This window comes from Oncorhynchus gorbuscha, linkage group LG18 (genome assembly GCF_021184085.1).
Source record: "Oncorhynchus gorbuscha isolate QuinsamMale2020 ecotype Even-year linkage group LG18, OgorEven_v1.0, whole genome shotgun sequence".
NCBI classification, from domain to species: Eukaryota; Metazoa; Chordata; class Actinopteri; order Salmoniformes; family Salmonidae; genus Oncorhynchus; species Oncorhynchus gorbuscha.
Window position 1 is genome coordinate 35662639 of NC_060190.1, and position 25869 is coordinate 35688507.

The 25869-nt window shown below is 47.3% G+C and overlaps 1 pseudogene; it reads left to right on the forward strand.

Annotated features, from left to right (window-relative positions):
* Positions 1 to 1675: 1675 nt before the first annotated feature.
* On the forward strand, positions 1676 to 25608 carry LOC124004147 (annotated as a pseudogene).
* Positions 25609 to 25869: the final 261 nt, after the last annotated feature.

Consider the following 25869-nt stretch of genomic DNA (forward strand, 5'->3'; position numbering starts at 1 on the left):
TGTCCAGTGTCTGTGTTCTTTGGCCCATCTTAATCTTTTATTTTTATTGGCCAGTCTGAGATATGGCTTTTTCTTTGCATCCCGTAGTCGCTTCTTCACTGTTGATGTTGAGACTGGTGTTTTGCGGGTACTTGTAATGGACTTCCTCCTCTTCGTCTGAGGAGGAGTACGGATTGGACCAAAGCACAGCGTGGTAAGTGTTCATGATGATGTTTAATTAAAACTCAGAACACTAAACAATAAATGACAACGTGAATATATAAAACCGAAACAGTACCGTGTGGCCCAAACACTCACACGGAAACAAACACCCACAAACCAAAAGTGAAACCCAGGCTACCTAAGTATGATTCTCAATCAGGGAAAACAATTGACAGCTGTCTCTGATTGAGAACCATACTAGACCGAACTCAAAAAAACAACATAGACTGCCCACCCCAACTATGACCATACTAAAACAAAGGAACTAAGGTCAGAACGTGACAGTACTATTTAATGAAGCTGCCAGTTGAGGACTTGTTTGTCAAGTGAGGCATTTGTTTCTCAAGCTAGACACTCTTATGTACTTGTCCTCTTGCTCAGTTGTGCACCGGGGTCTCCCACTCCTCTTTCTATTCTGGTTAGAGCCAGTTTGCATTGTACTGCGAAGGAAGTAGTACACGAGATCTTCAGTCTCTTGGCAATTTCTTGCATGGAATAGCCTTCATTTCTCAAAACAAGACTAGACTGACGAGTTTGAGAAGAAAGATCTTTGTTTCTGACCTTTTTGAACCTGTAATCGAACCCACAAATGCTGATGCATTTAAAGTCTAAAGAAGGCCAGTTTTATAGCTTCTTTTAATCAGCACAAAAGTTTGCAACTGTGCTAACATAATTGAAAAAGGGTTTTCTAAATATTAATTAATCTTTTAAAATGATAAACCTGAATTAGCTAACACAACGTGCCATTGGAACACAGGAGTGATAGTTGCTGTTAATGGGCCTCTGTACGCCTATGTAGATATTCCATAAAGAATCAGCCGTTTCCAGCTCCAATAGTCATTTACAACATTAACAATGTCTACACTGTATCAATGATCAATTAGATGTTATTTAATGGACAAAAACGGACATTTCTAAGTGACCCCAAACTTTTGAACTGTAGTGTATTTCTAATTTGTATATCTTTTTTAAAACTAATGTTATAATTTTTCATCCACTTTGACATTACAGAGTATTTTGTGCAGATGGTTGACAAAAAATACAATTAAATACAATTTAATCCTACTTTGTAACACAACAAAATGTGGAAAAGGTAAAGGGGTGTGAATACGTTCTGAAGGCAGCATAGATTAAGAAATTATACATTTTCTGGAGCACTAGTCATTGTCATGTCCCATCTCTTTGATCTGCCAAAAATGTTCCCTTTATTCTATTATGTTACAGCAAAGGCCACTCTAACCTCTAAAGTCTGTTGGTCTCCTACCTTTTTGGGGGCACTTCCTTATCTATTCTGATGCACATTTGTATTCGGATAACTTGTAAATAAAGTGCTAGTATTAAACTTTTTTCCTCCTACCTCCTCTCCTACAGATATTAATCAAGAGCTTGATTGTTTGCTGAGCCTACACACACTGTTGTGTGTTTGCATAAGAAGCCAACCAGATCCAACCATAACACCATGAGCCAACACTGAATCATCCACCTGTTCCAGAAGGGCCTGCGTCTCCATGACAACCTGTCCCGGTTGGGGGCCCTGGAGTCATCAGTGTGTGTGTTTACCCCGTGTTCATCCTGGACATGCGCACTGGGGCAGTGCGCTGGAGATTCCTCCTGCAGATCAGTGAGCTATCTTGGGTATCCTGATACAGGGCTTATAGTAGCACATACAGTTACCTAGCCTGGGTACCAGTCTGTTTTGCTAACATTCCACTCCTTGTACTCTGTGTCATACACCAAAGATGTTTAGCATGACAGGAACTGCAAGGAGTGGAAAGATGGCAAAACAGACTGGTACCCAGGCTAAACATTATCAGGTATTTTAGAAATTATATGGTTACATGGTAATTACACTGTAATAACCTATGAATTGATTGTTTGGAATTGTCCTTTGCCTGTACTTTTCTTTTTCTATAAGAGACTCAATATGTTATGAAAGGGACTACATTACATTTAAGTCATTTTACATTTAAGTCATTTAGCAGACGCTCTTATCCAGAGCGACTTACAAATTGGTGCATTCACCTTATGACATCCAGTGGAACAGTCACTTTACAATAGTGCATCTAAATCTTAAAGGGGGGGGGTGAGAGGGATTACTTATCCTATCCTAGGTATTCCTTAAAGAGGTGGGGTTTCAGGTGTCTCCGGAAGGTGGTGATTGACTCCGCTGTCCTGGCGTCGTGAGGGAGTTTGTTCCACCATTGGGGGGCCAGAGCAGCGAACAGTTTTGACTGGGCTGAGCGGGAGCTGTACTTCCTCAGTGGTAGGGAGGCGAGCAGGCCAGAGGTGGATGAACACAGTGCCCTTGTTTGGGTGTAGGGCCTGATCAGAGCCTGGAGGTACTGAGGTGCCGTTCCCCTCACAGCTCCGTAGGCAAGCACCATGGTCTTGTAGTGGATGCGAGCTTCAACTGGAAGCCAGTGGAGAGAACGGAGGAGCGGGGTGACGTGAGAGAACTTGGGAAGGTTGAACACCAGACGGGCTGCGGCGTTCTGCATGAGTTGAAGGGGTTTAATGGCACAGGCAGGGAGCCCAGCCAACAGCGAGTTGCAGTAATCCAGACGGGAGATGACAAGTGCCTGGATTAGGACCTGCGCCGCTTCCTGTGTGAGGCAGGGTCGTACTCTGCGGATGTTGTAGAGCATGAACCTACAGGAACGGGCCACCGCCTTGATGTTGGTTGAGAACGACAGGGTGTTGTCCAGGATCACGCCAAGGTTCTTAGCACTCTGGGAGGAGGACACAATGGAGTTGTCAACCGTGATGGCGAGATCATGGAACGGGCAGTCCTTCCCCGGGAGGAAGAGCAGCTCCGTCTTGCCGAGGTTCAGCTTGAGGTGGTGATCCATCATCCACACTGATATAATAATAATAATAATAATATGTCTGCCAGACATGCAGAGATGCGATTCGCCACCTGGTCATCAGAAGGGGGAAAGGAGAAGATTAATTGTGTGTCGTCTGCATAGCAATGATAGGAGAGACCATGTGAGGTTATGACAGAGCCAAGTGACTTGGTGTATAGCGAGAATAGGAGAGGGCCGAGAACAGAGCCCTGGGGGACACCAGTGGTGAGAGCGCGTGGTGAGGAGACAGATTCTCGCCACGCCACCTGGTAGGAGCGACCTGTCAGGTAGGACGCAATCCAAGCGTGGGCCGCGCCGGAGATGCCCAATTCGGAGAGGGTGGAGAGGAGGATCTGATGGTTCACAGTATCGAAGGCAGCCGATAGATCTAGAAGGATGAGAGCAGAGGAGAGAGAGTTAGCTTTAGCAGTGCGGAGCGCCTCCGTGATACAGAGGAGAGCAGTCTCAGTTGAATGACTAGTATTGAAACCTGACTGATTTGGATCAAGAAGGTCATTCAGAGAGAGATAGCGGGAGAGCTGGCCAAGGACGGCACGTTCAAGAGTTTTGGAGAGAAAAGAAAGAAGGGATACTGGTCTGTAATTGTTGACATCGGAGGGATCGAGTGTAGATTTTTTCAGAAGGGGTGCAACTCTCGCTGTCTTGAAGACGGAAGGGACGTAGCCAGCGGTCAGGGATGAGTTGATGAGCGAGGTGAGGTAAGGGAGAAGGTCTCCGGAAATGGTCTGGAGAAGAGAGGAGGGGATAGGGTCAAGCGGGCAGGTTGTTGGGCGGCCGGCCGTCACAAGACGCGAGATTTCATCTGGAGAGAGAGGGGAGAAAGAGGTCAGAGCACAGGGTAGGGCAGTGTGAGCAGAACCAGCGGTGTCGTTTGACTTAGCAAACGAGGATCGGATGTCGTCGACCTTCTTTTCAAAATGGTTGACGAAGTCATCTGCAGAGAGGGAGGGGGGGGGAGGATTCAGGAGGGAGGAGAAGGTGGCAAAGAGCTTCCTAGGGTTAGAGGCAGATGCTTGTGGTAGAACGTGGCTTTAGCAGCAGAGATAGAGGAGGAAAATGTAGAGAGGAGGGAGTGAAAGGATGCCAGGTCCGCAGGGAGGCGAGTTTTCCTCCATTTCCGCTCGGTCATCGAGCCACGGAGCGGGAGGGGAGGACCGAGCCGGCCTGGAGGATAGGGGACATAGAGAGTCAAAGGATGCAGAGAGGGAGGAGAGGAGGGTTGAGGAGGCAGAATCAGGAGATAGGTTGGAGAAGGTTTGAGCAGAGGGAAGAGATGATAGGATGGAAGAGGAGAGAGTAGCGGGGGAGAGAGAGCGAAGGTTGGGACGGCGCGATACCATCCGAGTAGGGGCAGTGTGGGAGGTGTTGGATGAGAGCGAGAGGGAAAAGGATACAAGGTAGTGGTCGGAGACTTGGAGGGGAGTTGCAATGAGGTTAGTGGAAGAACAGCATCTAGTAAAGATGAGGTCGAGCGTATTGCCTGCCTTGTGAGTAGGGGGGGGAAGGTGAGAGGGTGAGGTCAAAAGAGGAGAAGAGTGGAAAGAAGGAGGCAGAGAGGAATGAGTCAAAGGTAGATGTGGGGAGGTTAAAGTCGCCCAGAACTGTGAGAGGTGAGCCGTCCTCAGGAAAGGAGCTTATCAAGGCATCAAGCTCATTGATGAACTCTCCGAGGGAACCTGGAGGGCGATAAATGATAAGGATGTTAAGCTTGAAAGGGCTGGTAACTGTGACAGCATGGAATTCAAAGGAGGCGATAGACAGATGGGTAAGGGGAGAAAGAGAGAATGACCACTTGGGAGAGATGAGGATCCCGATGCCACCACCCCGCTGACCAGAAGCTCTCGGGTGTGCGAGAACACGTGGGCGGACGAAGAGAGAGCAGTAGGAGTAGCAGTGTTGTCTGTGGTGATCCATGTTTCCGTCAGTGCCAAGAAGTCGAGGGACTGGAGGGAGGCATAGGCTGAGATGAACTCTGCCTTGTTGGCCGCAGATCGGCAGTTCCAGAGGCTACCGGAGACCTGGAACTCCACGTGGGTCGTGCGCGCTGGGACCACCAGATTAGGGTGGCCGCGGCCACGCGGTGTGGAGCGTTTGTATGGTCTGTGCAGAGAGGAGAGAACAGGGATAGACAGACACATAGTTTACAGGCTACAGAAGAGGCTACGCTAATGCAAAGGAGATTGGAATGACAAGTGGACTACACGTCTCGAATGTTCAGAAAGTTAAGCTTACGTAGCAAGAATCTTATTGACTAAAATGATTAAAATGATACAGTACTGCTGGTTGGTCTCTAGAAACGTTAATAACAACAAGATGCACCAACAGAACTGGCAAATGAGTGGTCGGTACTCACAGATTGGTTTGAAATCATATTGATGTGTTCTTCTACCTGGCCCTGCAGTGTCTGGAAGACCTCCACCATAGCCTCCAGGCCATGGGCACCAGGCTGTATGTGCTCCAGGGGCCCTACCAGGGGACAGTGATGCATCCGTTTGCCCAGTGGGGCACCACCCAGCTCAGCATGGACACTGAGATAGAGCCCCACAACACCCAGCTGGACCAGCAGCACCGCATCATGGCCAGGGAGCAGGGACTCAACATACATGCCACCGTGGCACACACACTCTATTATGTCAAGAGGTGGGTCACAGTGGTGAGTGTTTGAAAGCAAAGTACTTCAATGCCTGCTTTTCTTCTTGGCTGTGTATGTGTGCGTGTTTGTGTGTGTGTGTGTGTGTGTGTGTGCGTCTTTGTATCTCCAACTGTAAACCCTCCTTGCTTGTCTTCTGACCTCTCTCTCTCCCCCCTCTCCATACCTCGCACTCTCTATCCCTCTCTCCCCTCTCACTCTTCCCTCTCTCTCCCCACTGTAGGATATTGAAGGCCAACGGAAGGGGAACCACCTCTGACATACAAGAAGTTTCTACACGTCCTGTCCAATCTGGGGGAGCCAGACAAACCTGCCAGGGAGATCACAGCTCAGGACGTCCAGTGAGTACAGTTTATTACTTCTGCTCAAATTGAGGCCTCTATTTAGGCCGCCATTAAGGCAGTGCTGATGTCAAACTCGCGCTCTTTGGCAATTTCGACTTGTAAAAGCGAGCTATTTTTCAACCCTGGTACCAGGGTTCAGAATTTACCTGTCTTATCAGCTCGCTTCCACTGAGGTGAGAGGGGTGGAAATATTTGAGATGTGTCCTTAAAACTGTGAGCCAATCTTGGCAGTCTTGACAGTAATGCAATTGGTTATGGCAGTAACGCAATTGGTTTTGCCAGCAGAGGCACACAGTAGTCTAATCAGTAGCCAATGTTTTATTAAAATATCACGAGCAGCAAAACAGTCAACAAAAGACATGAAGGGTGACAAACCGCCCTTGCTGTCTCTGCCTGGCCGGTTCCCCTCTCTCCACTGGGATTCTCGGCCTCTAACCCTACTCCGGGGGCTGAGTCAGTGACTTAATGGTGCCCTTCCATGCCGTTCCTAGGAGAGGTGCGTCACTTGAGTGGGTTGAGTTACTGACGTGATCTTCCTGTCCAGGTTGGCGCCCCCCTAGGGTTCATGCCGGGTGGGAGATCTTAATGGGCTATACTCTGCCTTGTTTCAGTATAGTAAGTTGGTGGTTGAAGATATCCCTCTAGTGGTGTGGTGGATGTGCTTTGGCAAAGTGTGTTGGGTTATATCATGCCTGGTTGGCCCTGTCCGGGGGTATAGTCGAGACGGGGCCAAAGTGTCTCCCGACCCTTCCTGTCTCAGCCTCCAGTAATTATGCTGCAATTGTTTATGTGTCGGGGGCTAGGGTCAGTCTGTTATATCTGGAGTATTTCTCCTGTCTTATTCGGTGTCCTGTGTGAATTTAAGTATGCTCCCTCTAATTCTCTCTCTCTTTCTCTCTTTATCTCTCTTTCTCTCTCTCAGAGGACCATGCCTCAGGACTACCTGGCCTGATGACTCCTTGCTGTCCCCAGTCCAACTGATCGTGCTGCAGCTCCAGTTTCAACTGTTCTGCCTGCGGCTATGGAACCCTGACCTGTTCACCGGACGTGATACCTTGTCCCGGACCTGCTGTTTTCGACTCTCTCTCTCTACCGCACCTGCTGTCTCTAACTCTGAATGATCGGCTATGAAAAGGCAACTGACATTTACTCCTGAGGTGCTGACCTGTTGCACCCTCTACAACCACTGTGATTATTATTATTATTTGACCCTGCTGGTCATTTATGAACGTCTTGAACATCTTGGCCATGTACTGTAATAATTTCCTCCCTGCACAGCCAGAAGAGGACTGGTCACCCCTCATAGTCTGGTTATTCTCTACGTTCCTGTCTTTCTAAGGAGTTATTCCTAGCCACCGTGCTTCTACATCTGCATTGCTTGCTGTTTGGAGTTTTAGGCTGGTGTCACATTCTGACCTTAGTTCCTTTGTTATGTCTTTGTTTTAGTATGGTCAGGGCGTGAGTTGGGTGGGTTGTCTATGTTCGTTTTTCTATCATTTGGGATTTCTGTGTTCGGCCTAGTATGGTTCTCAATCAGAGGCAGCTGTCAATCGTTGTCCCTGATTGAGAATCATACTTAGGTAGCCTGGTTTCACTTTTGAGTTGTGGGTGTTTGTCTTCCGTGTCAGTGCTTGTTGCCACACGGGACTGTTTCATTTATTCATGTTTAATGTTTTGTTCCAGTGTTCTGTTGTGTTTGATTAAACATTATGGACACTTACCAAACTGCACATTGGTCCTCCGATCCTTCTCACTACTCCTCCTCAGAAGAGGAGGACGAGATCCGTTACAGCTGGGTTTCTCTATAGCACTTTGTGACATTGGGTGATGTTAAAAGGGCTTTATAAATACATATTCCAGTTTTTAATATTGGACATTATTTTAGAAAAAACAATGGGTCCATGCAGCTTGAAAAGTTGGGCTTCATTTGGCCTTTAAGTGGAATAGTCATTGAATGAAAGGTGTCAGTGACTGTAGGAAGTCTGTTTAGGAGCATCAAGTTATTACAATAGACTGATTATTGTTTTTCCTTTATCATTTTGTAAAAAAATGTGCATCTTCCACTTTCACCTATTGGATCTGTGAAGTCGGGGGAATGCCGATGGCTGTCCGTGGTGCTGAATCGGCTTGTAGCCTAGACTATTGTCCTGTAGTGACAAAGTCACTAACAGGCCATATCTACGGCGATGGTAGGCTATTCTTATTATAATGTTTGGCAGATGTTCAATTGTCCATGGCTCGAACACGTGTGTTGACAAATGTTGACAAATGTTTCCATGTTAAATCCATTTTTTTTAAAAAATCTGATTGGCTACATGTTTGTTATAACTAGGCCTATTTGGCCGATATACCACGGCTAAGGGCTTTTCTTACGCACGATGCAACAGCGAGGGCTTCGGTACAGCCCTTAGCCATGGTTTATTGGCAATATACCACAAACCCCGAGGTGCCTTATTGCTATTATAAACTGGTTACCGACATAATTAGATCTGATATATCATGGCTTTCAGCCAATCAAAATTTAGGGCCCGAACCACTCAGTTTATAATATTTAATAAACTATATTCAATGATAGGACAAACATCCATGCTTCCTGCCAAAGAGCCCTTAGGCCTACAGATGTCAGATCTTAATTTGACCTCTTTCATTGCAGGAGGAAAATAATCCTGCAGCAGGAGGATTTTAATATCTGAAGAAATATTTTGAATCGCCGCCAGGGGGCAGGTGGAAGCGATGATTGTATTCATTGCAGTACTGTAGCTACATTGTACCTTATGTAGGCTACATGCGTATCTCGTGTGAATTCTTATTATAATAAATTGACATATTTGCAGGGGGTAGATGTATATTTCGTGAGGGAAAATCTGTTTAGTTTTAGTATCAATTGTTTTATTATGTGTTGAAGGCAAGCAATATGTTACATTACTTTGGTTGCCTTAGTGCCTGTGTGACCTTGCGGTTACAGCCACTGACCCCAGCACACATATGCCAGAGTCAGCATGGGTTCAAATCCGTCCCACTGCCCCTTGACTCATGAAAGAACGTCTATTTTTGATGCATTAAATCCGTGTGGTTACAGGGTAAAAACAGAAACCACTCGAAGGTTAACAGTTTAGGCATTCAGTGCTTAGGTCATCAGTATTCATAGTATTCTTAGTCCTTGCTTGAGCATTGTGAACCGCCGTGACCCGGTGGTATAAACAGCGCCCCCCCTGGCTCTGAGCCCCGTGAGTGCTGGGCCATTTAGTGACCAGCCTAAAGACACATTAGGCCCACAAGTTCATTGAGTTTATTTAAATGTTTCCAAGAAGGGAAACGAATAGTCTAATAATTTGGACATCAAAGAAAAGTGTCACAGATCAACAAAATCGTCTTTGGATGGGCTCAAGTGCATGAACATCTTGACAACTTTACAAATATAAATATTACTTTATAAATATTAACGCCACACAATACAGGCTTTCAATCCACACCAAAGCCCATAATTATATTGACAAATTATACATAGTCTAACTATAAAACGTGGGTGAGCATCCACACTGGAGGAAAGTTCATTGTACTACATTAGGCCTACATCTGTCAATCAACTGATGGCCCATATCAGCTCATCAACTCAGCCAGGGAAACACAAACAGTAGGCTAGTCTATTATCGTTTTTTCACACCTTTCGTTATGTAACAATGGATAGGCTAACGATGGCCTACAGAATGTAGCCTACTGGAATATAATCAAATAGCAAGGCGCCTATTGAAACCATCAATGGCACAAGATTATCTACATCTGATCGTTAAACTGTGCGTGTTAAATTCACTCGCACAGCTGATCTCAATTGCAACCATTATTGTTCACCTCATTACCGCTTCCTAAAAGATGTCAGTGTTACCTTAACGTTAGTCCTGTTTGCAACCAAAGTCTTTCAAGATATGTTCATCCTCTGGTTAGTATTGTAATCGGAACAACTGAATAAGGGTGATTTATCTATATGGCAAGAATTCTGTACAATATAAACAAAGTGTTTCCTCGTTTACCACTGTTATGAAGGTGAATGACGACCCAAAAGCGACTTGGCGAAAACAGAGTTTTTAATCCAGTAAAGTAACTTTACAATCAAAAGGCATAATTCTACTCGTAATGACGAGAACAGACTGGAGACTTGATCAAGAACTGCAGGTTGCCTCGGGAAGGCACTTGAACGTAGCAGACTCAGACACCTGCTCACCACGCAGCATCTGAGGGAAACACGACACGACAGGGCGATACATAGACACAGCACGGTGAACAATAGACAAGGATCCGACAGGGCAGGAACGGAAAACAAGGAGAGAAATAGGGACTCTAATCAGGGAAAAGGATCGGGAACAGGTGTGGGAAGACTAAATGATTGATTAGGGGAATAGGAACAGCTGGGAGCAGGAACGGAACGATAGAGAGAAGAGAGAGAGGAAGGGAGAGAGAAAAAGGGGAACGAACCTAAAAAGACCAGCAGGGGGAAAATGAACAGAGGGAAAAGCAAAATGACAAGACAATCTAAGACAAAACATGACAACCACGTCAAATCTACTGTGGCAATTTATCCGACACTTTGTATGAATAGAAGCTGTTGGCGTAGCTTATTGTTATTCATTTATTTGTTTCCTATTTAGACAAAAGTGTCTGGTATGGTCATTTCTTATCAAGACCGGGGGTTAAATCCATAGACTGTCCATATTTTAAATGTGTAAAGGAATCAAGTCAATCGGGGGGGGGACTGAGTTAATTGTGCCAGAAGGGTGTGGGCCGGAATCAAACCCACGCTGACTCTAACCACTAGACCAACCTTGTCATGTTTTGTCATTGATTATCATGTCTTGTCCCTGTGCTTCCCCTTCTATTCGTTTCCCTCTGCTGGTCTTATTAGGTTCTTTCCCTCTTTCTATCCCTTTCTCTCCCCCTCCCTCTCTCCCTCTCTCGCTCTCTCTCTCTATCGTTCCGTTCCTGCTCCCAGCTGTTCCTCATTCTCCTAACTACCTCATTTACTCTTTCACACCTGTCCCCTATTTTGCCCTCTGATTAGAGTCCCTATTTCTCCCTCTGTTTTCCACTTCTGACCTTGTAGTGCCGCTCCTTTCTCACCCAGTGTGATATTGTGTTCTCTCTCCAGCCCAACACATACTCTAGAGAGAGAGAGCTCGGATCGCCTACGTCATATCACTCCTTACTGGTCGGGCTCGGGAGTGGGGCACAGCTATCTGGGAGGCAAGGGCTGAGTGTACTAACGATTATCAGAACTTTAAAGAGGAGATGATACGGGTTTTTGATCGTTCAGTTTTTGGGAAGGAGGCTTCCAGGGCCCTGGCTTCCCTATGTCAAGGTGATCGATCCATAACGGATTACTCTATAGAGTTTCGCACTCTTGCTGCCTCCAGTGACTGGAACGAGCCGGCGTTGCTCGCTCGTTTTCTGGAGGGACTCCCCAAGCTGAGGTTAAAGATGAGATTCTCTCCCGGGAGGTTCCTTCCAGCGTGGACTCTTTGATTGCACTCGCCATCCGCATAGAACGACGGGTAGATCTTCGTCACCGAGCTCGTGGAAGAGAGCTCGCGTTAACGGTGTTCCCCCTCTCCGCATCTCAACCATCTCCTCCCACCGGCTCAGAGACTGAGCCCATGCAGCTGGGAGGTATACGCATCTCGACTAAGGAGAGGGAACGGAGAATCACCAACCGCCTTTGCCTCTATTGCGGTTCTGCTGGACATTTTGTCTTTTCATGTCCAGTAAAAGGCCAGAGCTCATCAGTAAGCAGAGGGCTACTGGTGAGCGCTACTACTCAGGTCTCTCCATCAAGATCCTGTACTACCTTGTCGGTCCATTTACGCTGGACCGGTTCGGCAGCTTCCTGCAGCTTCCTGCAGTGGGGCTGAGGGTTGTTTTATGGACGAAGCATGGGCTCGGAAACATGACATTCCTCTCAGACAGTTAGGGGGAGCCCACGCCCATGTTCGCCTTAGATGGTAGTCTTCTCCCCAGTATCAGATGTGAGACACTACCTTTAACCCTCACAGTATCTGGTAACCACAGTGAGACCATTTCCTTTTTGATTTTTCGTTCACCTTTTACACCTGTTGTTTTGGGTCATCCCTGGCTAGTATGTCATAATCCTTCTATTAATTGGTCTAGTAATTCTATCCTATCCTGGAACGTTTTTTGTCATGTGAAGTGTTTAATGTCTGCTATCCCTCCTGTTTCTTCTGTCCCCTCTTCTCAGGAGGAACCTGGTGATTTGACAGGAGTGCCGGAGGAATATCATGATCTGCGCACGGTCTTCAGTCGGTCCAGAGCCAACTCCCTTCCTCCTCACCGGTCGTATGATTGTTGTATTGATCTCCTTCCGGGGACCACTCCTCCTCGGGGTAGACTATACTCTCTGTCGGCTCCCGAACGTAAGGCTCTCGAGGATTATCTGTCTGTTTCTCTTGACACCGGTACCGTGGTGCCTTCTTCCTCTCCCGCCGGAGCGGGGTTTTTTTTTGTTAAGAAGAAGGACGGTACTCTGCGCCCCTGCGTGGATTATCGAGGGCTGAATGACATAACGGTTAAGAATCGTTATCCGCTTCCCCTTATGTCGTCAGCCTTCGAGATTCTGCAGGGAGCCAGGTTCTTTACTAAGTTGGACCTTCGTAACGCTTACTATCTCGTGCGCATCAGAGAGGGGGACGAGTGGAAAACGGCGTTTAACACTCCGTTAGGGCATTTTGAATACCAGGTTCTGCCGTTCGGTCTCGCTAATGCTCCAGCTGTCTTTCAGGCATTAGTTAATGATGTACTGAGAGACATGCTGAACATCTTTGTTTTCGTTTACCTTGACGATATCCTGATTTTTTCTCCGTCACTCGAGATTCATGTTCAGCACGTTCGACGTGTACTCCAGCGCCTTTTAGAGAATTGTCTCTACGTGAAGGCTGAGAAGTGCGCCTTTCATGTCTCCTCTGTCACATTTCTCGGTTCTGTCATTTCCGCTGAAGGCATTCAGATGGATCCCGCTAAGGTCCAGGCTGTCAGCGATTGGCCCGTTCCTAAGTCACGTGTCGAGTTGCAGCGCTTTCTCGGTTTCGCTAATTTCTATCGGCGTTTCATTCGTAATTTCGGTCAAGTGGCTGCCCCTCTCACAGCTCTTACTTCTGTCAAGACGTGCTTTAAGTGGTCCGGTTCCGCCCAGGGAGCTTTTGATCTCCTCAAGAAGCGTTTTACATCCGCTCCTATCCTTGTTACTCCTGACGTCACTAAACAATTAAATTTCGAGGTTGACAAGCTCGTTGGGCGTTGTTTTTCGCTCGTTTCGAGTTCGTGATTTCTTATCGCCCGGGAAATAAGAACACCAAGCCTGATGCCTTATCCCGTCTCTTTAGTTCTTCTGTGGCTTCTACCGACCCCGAGGGGATTCTCCCTGAAGGGCGTGTTGTCGGGTTGACTGTCTGGGGAATTGAGAGACAGGTAAAGCAAGCACTCACTCACACTGCGTCGCCGCGCGCTTGTCCTAGTAACCTTCTTTTCGTTCCTGTCTCTACTCGTCTGGCCGTTCTTCAGTGGGCTCACTCTGCCAAGTTAGCTGGCCACCCCGGCGTTCGGGGTACGCTTGCTTCTATTCGCCAGCGGTTTTGGTGGCCTACTCAGGAGCGTTTCGTGGCTGCTTGTTCGGACTGCGCGCAGACTAAGTCAGGTAACTCTCCTCCTGCCGGTCGTCTCAGACCGCTTCCCATTCCTTCTCGACCATGGTCTCACATCGCCTTAGACTTTATTACCGGTCTGCCTTCGTCTACGGGGAAGACTGTGATTCTTACGGTTGTCGATAGGTTCTCTAAGGCGGCACATTTCATTCCCCTCGCTAAGCTTCCTTCCGCTAAGGAGACGGCACAAATCATCATTGAGAATGTGTTCAGAATTCATGGCCTCCCGTTAGACGCCGTTTCAGACAGAGGCCCACAATTCACGTCACAGTTTTGGAGGGAGTTCTGTCGTTTGATTGGTGCTTCCGTCAGTCTCTCTTCCGGTTTTCATCCCCAGTCTAACGGTCAAGCAGAACGGGCCAATCAGACGATTGGTCGCATATTACGCAGCCTTTCTTTTCGAAACCCTGCGTCTTGGGCAGAACAGCTCCCCTGGGCAGAATACGCTCACAACTCGCTTCCTTCGTCTGCTACCGGGCTATCTCCGTTTCAGAGTAGTCTTGGGTACCAGCCTCCTCTGTTCTCGTCCCAGCTCGCCGAGTCCAGCGTTCCCTCCGCTCAGGCTTTTGTCCAACGTTGTGAGCGCACCTGGAGGAGGGTCAGGTCTGCACTTCGCCGTTACAGAGCGCAGACTGTGAGAGCCGCCAATAAACGTAGGATTAAGAGTCCTAGGTATTGTCGCGGTCAGAGAGTGTGGCTTTTCACTCGTAACCTTCCCCTTACGACAGCTTCTCGCAAGTTGACTCCGCGGTTCATTGGTCCGTTCCGTGTCTCTCAGGTCGTCAATCCTGTCGCTGTGCGACTGCTTCTTCCGCGACATCTTCGTCGCGTCCACCCTGTCTTCCATGTCTCCTGTGTCAAGCCTTTTCTTCGCGCCCCCGTTCATCTTCCCTCCCCCCCCCGTCCTTGTCGAGAGCGCACCTATTTACAAGGTACGGAAGATCATGGACATGCGTTCTCGGGGACGTGGTCACCAGTACTTAGTGGATTGGGAGGGTTACGGTCCTGAGGAGAGGAGTTGGGTTCCATCTCGGGACGTGCTGGACCGTTCGTTGATTTATGATTTCCTCCGTTGCCGCCAGGGTTACTCCTCGAGTGCGCCAGGAGGCGCTCGGTGAGTGGGGGGGTACTGTCATGTTTTGTCATTGATTATCATGTCTTGTCCCTGTGCTTCCCCTTCTATTCGTTTCCCTCTGCTGGTCTTATTAGGTTCTTTCCCTCTTTCTATCCCTTTCTCTCCCCCTCCCTCTCTCCCTCTCTCGCTCTCTCTCTCTATCGTTCTGTTCCTGCTCCCAGCTGTTCCTCATTCTCCTAACTACCTCATTTACTATTTCACACCTGTCCCCTATTTTGCCCTCTGATTAGAGTCCCTATTTCTCCCTCTGTTTTCCGCTTCTGTCCTTGTCGGATCCTTGTTTGATGTTTGCTGTTCTGTGTCCTTGTTCCGCCCTGTCGTGTTTTTGCCTTCTTCAGATGCTGCGTGTGAGCAGGTGTCTATGTCAGCTACAGCCTGTGCCTTCCCGAAGCGACCTGCAGTCTGTGGTCGCGTCTCCAGTCGTTCCTCTCTACTGACGAGAGGATTTCAGTTTTCCTGTTTGTATTTTCCTGAGATAATTTCCAGGATTATCGTTTTTGTTAAAGACTGGAATAAAGACTCTGTTTCTGTTAAGTCGCTTTTGGGTCCTCATTCACCAGCATAACAAACCTAGGCCACAATTGAATTTTGATACACTTGACACTTGTATGTCGTAGACTAGACCAATATTTAACTTGTATTTTTAAAACGACGGTTGTTAATGTGCATGGCTGCATTTCAGATCCATTTTTGCACATTTAGTGTTGCAGTAATAGGATCTAGACCTAGCGTTTGAGCGAGCGAGCGAGAGAGACAATAATTTTGATAGCAAGCCCTGATCCCAATGACTCCATGGAGAGAAAGAGAATTGCTCTTTCAGGGACTCAAGACTTGAGGCTCATTTGAATTTCCTGAAGCAACAGAAAAATTATCCGCGACAAAGAGCAATCAAGTTAAGATTCATTTCTGACTTGATTCCATTGAGAAATATTGTTGTTAGTTTAAAAAACAAACAGCAATAGTCTATTGAATTGAATCTTGTTTATTGAGAACGTTTTGCATATCCATGTCCAGACTGCGATTTACAGAAGGCCTAGCCCCTATTTCAAGGTGAATACTCTAGCCTATGTTTAACAATGTATTTCCATATTGAAGCCATGCATTTAGAACAATGTGGACTGCAAACATGTTCAAAACATTTTAGCGAATATGGGTCAGGCTTGTTAACGAACTAGGCTATAACGGACTAACATTCGAATTGGAGTTGATGACAACGCAATACATAAAAGACAGTCAAAACACAACTTGAAGCAACCACACATTTAGCCAGGGAGCACATTTTCAAGGATCGTTGTCCCACTAAGCGGGACAACTTCCGGTGAAATTGGAGGGAGCGCAATTCAAATAAATAATCATAAATGTTATGGATTTGAAACATTTATGTACATATAAGTGTCTTACATTGGCTGGAAGTTTAAATTCTTGTTAATCGAACTGCACTGTCCGATTTACAGTAGCTATTACAGTGAAAACATGCCATGTGATTGTTTGAGGACGTTGCCCCACATCAAAATATTTTTCCACCGGCACAGGTTTTATACATTCACAAATAACGATTAAATATTCACTTACTTTTTGAAAATCTTCCTCTGATTTGTCATCCAAAGGGTCCCAGCTATAACATGTAGTGTTGTTTTGTTGCATAAAATCCTTCTTTATATCCCAAAAAGTCAGTTTAGTTGGCACTATCGATTTGAGTAATCTACTCATTCAACATGCAGAGAAAGGAATCAGAAAATCTACCCCTAAAGTCAGAATACGTTTCTATTTAATCCTCAGATACCCTAAAATGTAATCAAACTATATTATTTATTTTTCAGAAAGAAGTATGTTCAATAGGAAACCGATTTTAGCAGGTGCATAATGTCTTCATGGCGCACGCAAACACAAATTTACAAGACTGTGTCCCACTACTAATAGTTTTTTAATTTACAAGCCTGAAACATTGAACATAGACTGTTGACACCCTGTGGAAGCCATAGGAATTTCCTCCAGGGAGCAATGACCTTACTCTTGCATTTCTAAGAGTATGGTCTTTCAACAAAAAAAATAATTCAGGTTGGTTTTTCTTTGGATTTTCTCCTACCATATCTATTATGTTATATTCTCCTACATTATTTTAACATTTCTACAAACTGCAAAGTGTTTTATTTCCAATGGTACCAATTATATGCATATCTTGGCGTCGGGCCTGATCTACAGGCAGTTTACTTTGGACACGTCATTCAGACAGGAAGTGGAGAAAAAAGGGGCCTATCCCTAAGAAGATTAATGAATGAAGGGGCTAAGCCTCGGCATAACCACAACTTGTTTATTCATCAAAACCCAGCCCTTTCCTGCCACCACCAGCTACTGCACCCATAATTCCTGGCTCAAATATTTCTGACACCCCCCAAACCTATAACTCTACCGCCAGTGCTAAGATTTACCATTGTGTTGGGTTTGTTAAAGTAGAGCACTTAGTGTCAAAAATTACACACTTATGGAGTGTATACCTAGATCAAGCCAGATATGTGGGCTCTACAGGTTGCCATACATCTCGGGTAGTCAACATGTAAGCACTTGAGATGTTCTGAGCAGGTATTAAGAAGTCACACAGTAAGTGCAGTTTTCAGTTGCCACCATAAAACCTTCCATGTTCCCCACTCAGCACCAACAGGAATGGGATAAAGAAGGATAGGGTGCACAGACAGTTTAATGTTATTTTCTATGGGTCATATGCTGCAGGGATTCCTTTTGTTCTGATTGTGGTATGAGACCCTTCTGGTCCCTTTGGGAGCTTCAGTCAGCAGCACACAGAGAGCATAATTTCTCTCCATTGTCCTCTCCTGCGAACACAATGCGTGCCAGTTAATTAGACAGCCTCTACTATAATCAACCAATATTTTGATCTAAGTGAGACAATTTAATCCAAAATACTATTTGCCATAATAGAGAATTAAAACCTCTCTCCCTGTGCTAATTGTATGCTAATTATGGCATTAATAGATAGTGTTGATTGGGCACAGCTTCTGTTGTTATTTCCGTGTGTGCGTCATTGAGTCACTGAGGGAACAGATGCCTCTCTCTGCTGCTAGATTGCTTGTGTTGGGTAAACTCGCCCCCCAAGGAAGGAATGGGTGTGTCCATATGTTCTAAAGAGATAGTTGACTGAGAAATAACCTGAGATTGACCCTGCCGGTGCCTTTTGTGTGTGTGCTTCAGTGGGAGCACTCTGTTTGTTCCGTTAGTGCTCTAATCTACAAGAAATGCCAGCTGTTCAAGCTTCAAAGCAGTGATCTCTGTGTTTTGTTTTATGTGTGCATGTATGCTATATATTTGAGGCCCTGTGACCCAGTCAAACGCAGATTAACTCTGTGAGCCAGTCAGGCCATCAAAAGCACAGCAAAACCCTACTCCCTGCTGGTCTGCTGCTGTTTGATGTGATCTGGGAGCAGTGTTCTGGGGAGACTGTCATGTTTTGTCATTTATTATCTTGTCTTGTCCCTGTGCTTCCCATTCTATTCGTTTCCCTCTGCTGGTCTTATTAGGTTCTTTCCCTCTTTCTATCCCTCTCTCTCCCCCTCCCTCTCTCACTCTCTCGATCTCTCTTCTCTCTATCGTTCCGTTCCTGCTCCCAGCTGTTCCTATTCCCCTAATCATCATTTAGTCTTCCCACACCTGTTCCCGATCCTTTTCCCTGATTAGAGTCCCTATTTCACTCCTTGTTTCCCGTACCTGCCCTGTCGGATCCTCATTTATAATTCACCGTGCTGTGTCAATGTTTTGCCCTGTCGTGTCGTGTTTCCCTCAGATGCTGCGTGGTGAGCAGGTGTCTGAGTCTGCTAGGTTCAAGTGCCTTCCCGAGGCAACCTGCAGTTCTCGATCAAGTCTCCAGTCTGTTCTTGTCTTTACGTGTAGTATTATGCTTTTTGTTTTGTAAAGTTTATTCTGGATTAAATACTCTGTTTTCGCCAAGTCGCTTTTGGGTCCTCATTCACCAGCATGACAGAAGGATCCGACCAAGGAATGGACCCAGCGACTACAGACGCTCGTAACACTGCCGTCGAGATCCAAGGAGCCATGCTCGGCAGACACGAGCAGGAATTGTCTGCTGCTCGCCATGCCGTGGAGAACCTGGCCGCTCAGGTTTCCGACCTCTCTGGACAGTTCCAGAGTCTTCGTCTCGTGCCACCTGTTACTTCCTGGCCTGCCGAGCCTCCAGAACCTAGGGTTAATAACCCACCTTGCTACTCCGGGCAGCCCACTGAGTGCCGCTCCTTTCTCACCCAGTGTGAGATTGTGTTCTCTCTCCAACCCAACACATACTCTAGAGAGAGAGCTCGGGTTGCTTACGTCATTTCACTCCTTACTGGCCGGGCCCGAGAGTGGGGCACAGCTATCTGGGAGGCAAGGGCTGATTGTTCTAACAATTACCAGAACTTTAAAGAGGAGATGATTCGGGTTTTTGACCGTTCAGTTTTTGGTGGGGAGGCTTCTAGGGTCCTGGCTTCCCTATGCCAAGGTGATCGATCCATAACGGATTACTCTATAGAGTTTCGTACTCTTGCTGCCTCTAGTGACTGGAACGAGCCGGCGCTGCTCGCTCGTTTTCTGGAGGGACTCCACACAGTGGTCAAAGATGAGATTCTCTCTCGGGAGGTTCCTTCCTGTGTGGACTCTTTGATTGCTCTCGCCATCCGCATAGAACGACGGGTAGATCTTCGTCACCAGGCTCGTGGAAGAGAGCTCGCATCAACGGTGTTTCCCTGCTCCGCATCGCAACCATCTCCCTCCTCTGGCTCTGAGACTGAGCACATGCAGCTGGGAGGGATTCGCATCTCGACTAAGGAGAGGGAACGGAGGATCACCAACCGCCTGTGCCTCTATTGCGGATTTGATGGACATTTTGTTAATTCATGTCCAGTAAGAGGCCAGAGCCCATCAGTAAGCGGAGGGCTACTGGTGAGCGCTACTACTCAGGTCTCTTCATCTAGATCTTGTACTACTATGTCGGTCCATCTACGCTGGACCGGTTCGGGTGCTACATGCAGTGCCTTGATTGACTCTGGGGCTGAGGGTTGTTTCATGGACGAAGCATGGGTTCGGAAACATAACATTCCTTTCAGACAGTTAGACAAGCCTACGCCCATGTTTGCCTTAGATGGTAGTCATCTTCCCAGTATCAAATTTGAGACACTACCTTTAACTCTCACAATATCTGGTAACCACAGTGAGACTATTTCTTTTTTGATTTTTCATTCACCTTTCACACCTGTTGTTTTGGGTCATCCCTGGCTAGTATGTCATAATCCTTCTATTAATTGGTCTTGTAATTCTATCCTATCCTGGAACGTATCTTGTCATGTGAAGTGCTTAATGTCTGCCATCCCTCCCATTTCTTCTGTCCCCACTTCTCAGGAGGAACCTGGCGATTTGACAGGAGTGCCGGAGGAATATCATGATCTGCGCACGGTCTTCAGTCGGTCCCGAGCCAACTCCCTTCCTCCTCACCGGTCGTATGATTGTAGTATTGATCTCCTTCCGGGGACCACTCCTCCTCGGGGTAGACTATACTCTCTGTCGGCTCCCGAACGTAAGGCTCTCGAGGATTATTTATCTGTGTCTCTTGACGCCGGTACCATAGTGCCTTCTTCCTCTCCGGCCGGGGCGGGGTTCTTTTTGTTAAGAAGAAGGACGGTACTCTGCGCCCCTGCGTGGATTATCGAGGGCTGAATGACATAACGGTTAAGAATCGTTATCCGCTTCCCCTTATGTCATCAGCCTTCGAGATTCTGCAGGGAGCCAGGTGCTTTACTAAGTTGGACCTTCGTAACGCTTACCATCTCGTGCGCATCAGAGAGGGGGACGAGTGGAAAACGGCGTTTAACACTCCGTTAGGGCATTTTGAGTACCGGGTTCTGCCGTTTGGTCTCGCCAATGCGCCAGCTGTTTTTCAGGCATTAGTTAATGATGTTCTGAGAGACATGCTGAACATCTTTGTTTTTGTCTATCTTGACGATATCCTGATTTTTTCACCGTCACTCGAGATTCATGTTCAGCACGTTCGACGTGTTCTACAGCGCCTTTTAGAGAATTGTCTCTACGTAAAGGCTGAGAAGTGTTCTTTTCATGTCTCCTCCGTTACTTTTCTCGGTTCCGTTATTTCCGCTGAAGGCATTCAGATGGATTCCGCTAAGGTCCAAGCTGTCAGTGATTGGCCCGTTCCAAGGTCACGTGTCGAGTTGCAGCGCTTTTTTAGGTTTCGCTAATTTCTATCGGCGTTTCATTCGTAATTTCGGTCAAGTTGCTGCCCCTCTCACAGCTCTTACTTCTGTCAAGACGTGTTTTAAGTGGTCCGGTTCCGCCCAGGGAGCTTTTGATCTTCTAAAAGAACGTTTTACGTCCGCTCCTATCCTCGTTACTCCTGACGTCACTAGACAATTCATTGTCGAGGTTGACGCTTCAGAGGTAGGCGTGGGAGCCATTCTATCCCAGCGCTTCCAGTCTGACGATAAGGTTCATCCTTGCGCTTATTTTTCTCATCGCCTGTCGCCATCTGAGCGCAACTATGATGTGGGTAACCGTGAACTGCTCGCCATCCGCTTAGCCCTAGGCGAATGGCGACAGTGGTTGGAGGGGGCGACCGTTCCTTTTGTCGTTTGGACAGACCATAAGAACCTTGAGTACATCCGTTCTGCCAAACGACTTAATGCCCGTCAAGCTCGTTGGGCGTTGTTTTTCGCTCGTTTCGAGTTTGTGATTTCTTACCGTCCGGGTAGCAAGAACACCAAGCCTGATGCCTTATCCCGTCTGTTTAGTTCTTCTGTGGCTTCTACTGATCCCGAGGGATTCTTCCTTATGGGCGTGTTGTCGGGTTGACAGTCTGGGGAATTGAAAGACAGGTTAAGCAAGCACTCACGCACACTGCGTCGCCGCGCGCTTGTCCTAGTAACCTCCTTTTCGTTCCTGTTTCCACTCGTCTGGCTGTTCTTCAGTGGGCTCACTCTGCCAAGTTAGCTGGTCATCCCGGTGTTCGAGGCACTCTTGCGTCTATTCGCCAGCGATTTTGGTGGCCGACTCAGGAGCGTGACACGCGCCGTTTCGTGGCTGCTTGTTCGGACTGCGCGCAGACTAAGTCGGGTAACTCTCCTCCTGCCGGTCGTCTCAGACCGCTCCCCATTCCTTCTCGACCATGGTCTCACATCGCCCTAGACTTCATTACCGGTCTGCCTTTGTCTGCGGGAAGACTGTGATTCTTACGGTTGTCGATAGGTTCTCTAAGGCGGCACATTTCATTCCCCTCGCTAAACTTCCTTCCGCTAAGGAGACGGCACAAATCATTATCGAGAATGTGTTCAGAATTCATGGCCTCCCGTTAGACGCCGTTTCAGACAGAGGCCCGCAATTCACGTCACAGTTTTGGAGGGAGTTCTGTCGTTTGATTGGTGCGTCCGTCAGTCTCTCTTCCGGGTTTCATCCCCAGTCTAACGGTCAAGCAGAGAGGGCCAATCAGACGATTGGTCGCATACTACGCAGCCTTTCTTTCAGAAACCCTGCGTCTTGGGCAGAACAGCTCCCCTGGGCAGAATACGCTCACAACTCGCTTCCTTCGTCTGCTACCGGGTTATCTCCGTTTCAGAGTAGTCTGGGTTACCAGCCTCCTCTATTCTCTTCCCAGCTTGCCGAGTCCAGCGTTCCCTCCGCTCAAGCGTTTGTCCAACGTTGTGAGCGCACCTGGAGGAGGGTGAGGTCTGCACTTTGCCGCTACAGGGCACAGACTGTGAGAGCCGCCAATAAACGCAGGATTAAGAGTCCTAGGTATTGTTGCGGCCAGAGAGTGTGGCTTTCCACTCGCAACCTTCCTCTTACGACAGCTTCTCGTAAGTTGACTCCGCGGTTCATTGGTCCGTTCCGTGTCTCCCAGGTCGTCAATCCTGTCGCTGTGCGACTGCTTCTTCCGCGACATCTTCGTCGCGTCCATCCTGTCTTCCATGTCTCCTGTGTTAAGCCCTTTCTTCGCACCCCCGTTCGTCTTCCCTCCCCCTCCCGTCCTTGTCGAGAGCGCACCTATTTACAAGGTACATAAGATCATGGACATGCGTTCTCGGGGACGGGGTCACCAATACTTAGTGGATTGGGAGGGTTACGGTCCTGAGGAGAGGAGTTGGGTTCCGTCTCGGGACGTGCTGGACCGTTCACTCATTGATGATTTCCTCCGTTGCCGCCAGGATTCCTCCTCGAGTGCGCCAGGAGGCGCTCGGTGAGTGGGGGGGTACTGTCATGTTTTGTCATTTATTATCTTGTCTTGTCCCTGTGCTTCCCATTCTATTCGTTTCCCTCTGCTGGTCTTATTAGGTTCTTTCCCTCTTTCTATCCCTCTCTCTCCCCCTCCCTCTCTCACTCTCTCGCTCTCTCTTCTCTCTATCGTTCCGTTCCTGCTCCCAGCTGTTCCTATTCCCCTAATCATCATTTAGTCTTCCCACACCTGTTCCCGATCCTTTTCCCTGATTAGAGTCCCTATTTCACTCCTTGTTTCCCGTACCTGCCCTGTCGGATCCTCATTTATAATTCACCGTGCTGTGTCAATGTTTTGCCCTGTCGTGTCGTGTTTCCCTCAGATGCTGCGTGGTGAGCAGGTGTCTGAGTCTGCTAGGTTCAAGTGCCTTCCCGAGGCAACCTGCAGTTCTCGATCAAGTCTCCAGTCTGTTCTTGTCTTTACGTGTAGTATTATGCTTTTTGTTTTGTAAAGTTTATTCTGGATTAAATACTCTGTTTTCGCCAAGTCGCTTTTGGGTCCTCATTCACCAGCATGACAGAGACATACAGGCATTTCTCCTGTGATGTGAACAGGTGCCACTGTTCTCTGTACAGTATGAATGTGAATAGGGATAAGAGCCTTGAAGACTGGCTCGAAGCCCAGTTTAGACCTACTGGCTGTTGTTAGTGGCTGGAAATGAAGCTTTGGAACACGGAGAGGGCTTGAACATGAACATAAAAGGGTTTGTCGTCCAGGGAGAGGGGGAATAAACTAGACATTCGTGATGGGCTGGAGGAAAACAAAAATAAATATTGTGACACTGCAGTCGTGATGTTTGAAAAAAAGGAAAAGGGAGCAGAATAGAAACAGATCCAATAACACTCACAGCTGCCCAACATTATTTATATTTGTACTGGGGTAACATTGTATGGATGTTTCCCTTGTATTGTAGGAAGTGTCCTTCCCTGTTGTATTGTAGTAACGTTATAATTATGTTTCCCTTGCAGGACGTGCCCTTCCCCAGCAGCTGACGAGTACAGTGAAGGTTAGTACGGGGTTCCCTCTGTCTGTTGAGGATCTGGGCATTGAAGGGCAGGCAGATGTGTTGTGGCCTGGAGGAGAGAGCCATGCCTTGATGAGGCTACAGAGCACAGGAGGTTGGTGGCACCTTAACTGGGGAGAACGGGCTCATGGTAATGGCTAGAGTGGATTTGTTGGAATGGTATCAAATACATCAAACACATGGTTAGATGCCATTCTATCCTCTCCGTTCCAGTCATTATTATGAGCTGTCCTCCCCTCAGCAGCCTCTACTGCTACAGAGACACATTGAGAGCCAGGTACTTTATTACAGCTACCGATTCATATTTAAAGGGACAGTGAAACATTTTGGCAATTTTGCCATGCATGCTAGCTGTTCCTATAGACTTACAGTCATTGTACTAACGCTAGTTAGCAATGGCGCCAGAAACTACCTTCAACTTTCTTCAAACTACACACGGAGACATACAAATGGTATCCATGAGTTCATTTGACTCTGGGTAGTAAATATTGCACTATCCCTTTAATCATGTGAATCCACTCCGAAGTAGATCGACCCCAGTGGCTGCATTTTCAATAGATTCATTCGTTTTAGATGTTCATTTTGAAGAACGGAATGTATTTAAATTGCACTAACTCAGATAAATGAACATTCAGACAACATGTGTGATTGTCAATGACGCCCCTGTCCTTGTCCCCGTCTCCCTCCCTCAGGAACAGACAGGCTTAACCTGGATCAACGCCATCATGACTCAGCTGAGGCAGGAGGGCTGGATCCACCACTTGGCCAGACACGCTGTGGCCTGCTTTCTGACCAGAGGAGACCTGTGGATCAGCTGGGAGGAGGGCATGAAGGTAGGGAGGGAGGCATGAAGGTAGGGATGGAGGTGTGGGAGACGTGAATCAGCTGGAAGGAGGACATCAAGGTATAGGTGGAGGTAGGGAAGGATGGGTAGGGAGGAGTGGGGAGACCTGTGGATCAACAGGGAGGAGGGCATCAAGGTACCAAAAACAAGGAAAAGTGGGGCAGCGTGGCTGCTGGCTCTAAAATCGGTTACTTTGCAAGGTGTCTACAGTTGTTGGTGTGCTCCTCCAGTAGCTGACTGTGCTTCTCTCTGCATCTTCCTGTGCCCTCTGTGTGTCAGGTGTTTGAGGGGCACCTGTTGGATGCAGACTACAGTTTAAATACAGGGAACTGGATGTGGCTGTCTGCCAATGCCTTCTTCCACCAGTCCACACATATCTTCTGCCCTGTACTCTTTGGGTGACGCACAGACGGAGAATACCTCAGGTAGGGCCCCTGAACACACACACACACACTTCCTCAAACCTCAGATTTATATTTCAGCCTTGTGATTCATGTCTCTCTCTTTGTGTGTCTTCAGGAAGTATTTCCCCTCTAAGTATATGAGCCCTAGATGGCCATAGAGGAAGTGTTGCTGCAGGCTTGCTGCATCATTGGTACGATGCTGCCTCTGTATTACCATAACTACTGTTAAAGCTACTAGTCCCCTTTTTCAGACTGCTGCTTGTACTGGGCATTTCCATCTTAAAGGACCCATGAGCACCAAGGTGAAATTCATAGGAACATGTCAAATTGGGTTTCAAATTAAAGCTACGAGTCAAGATTTTTGAGAAATTAACGAATACATATATTTTTCAACCATTTTCCGTCCTAAAAATGTATTC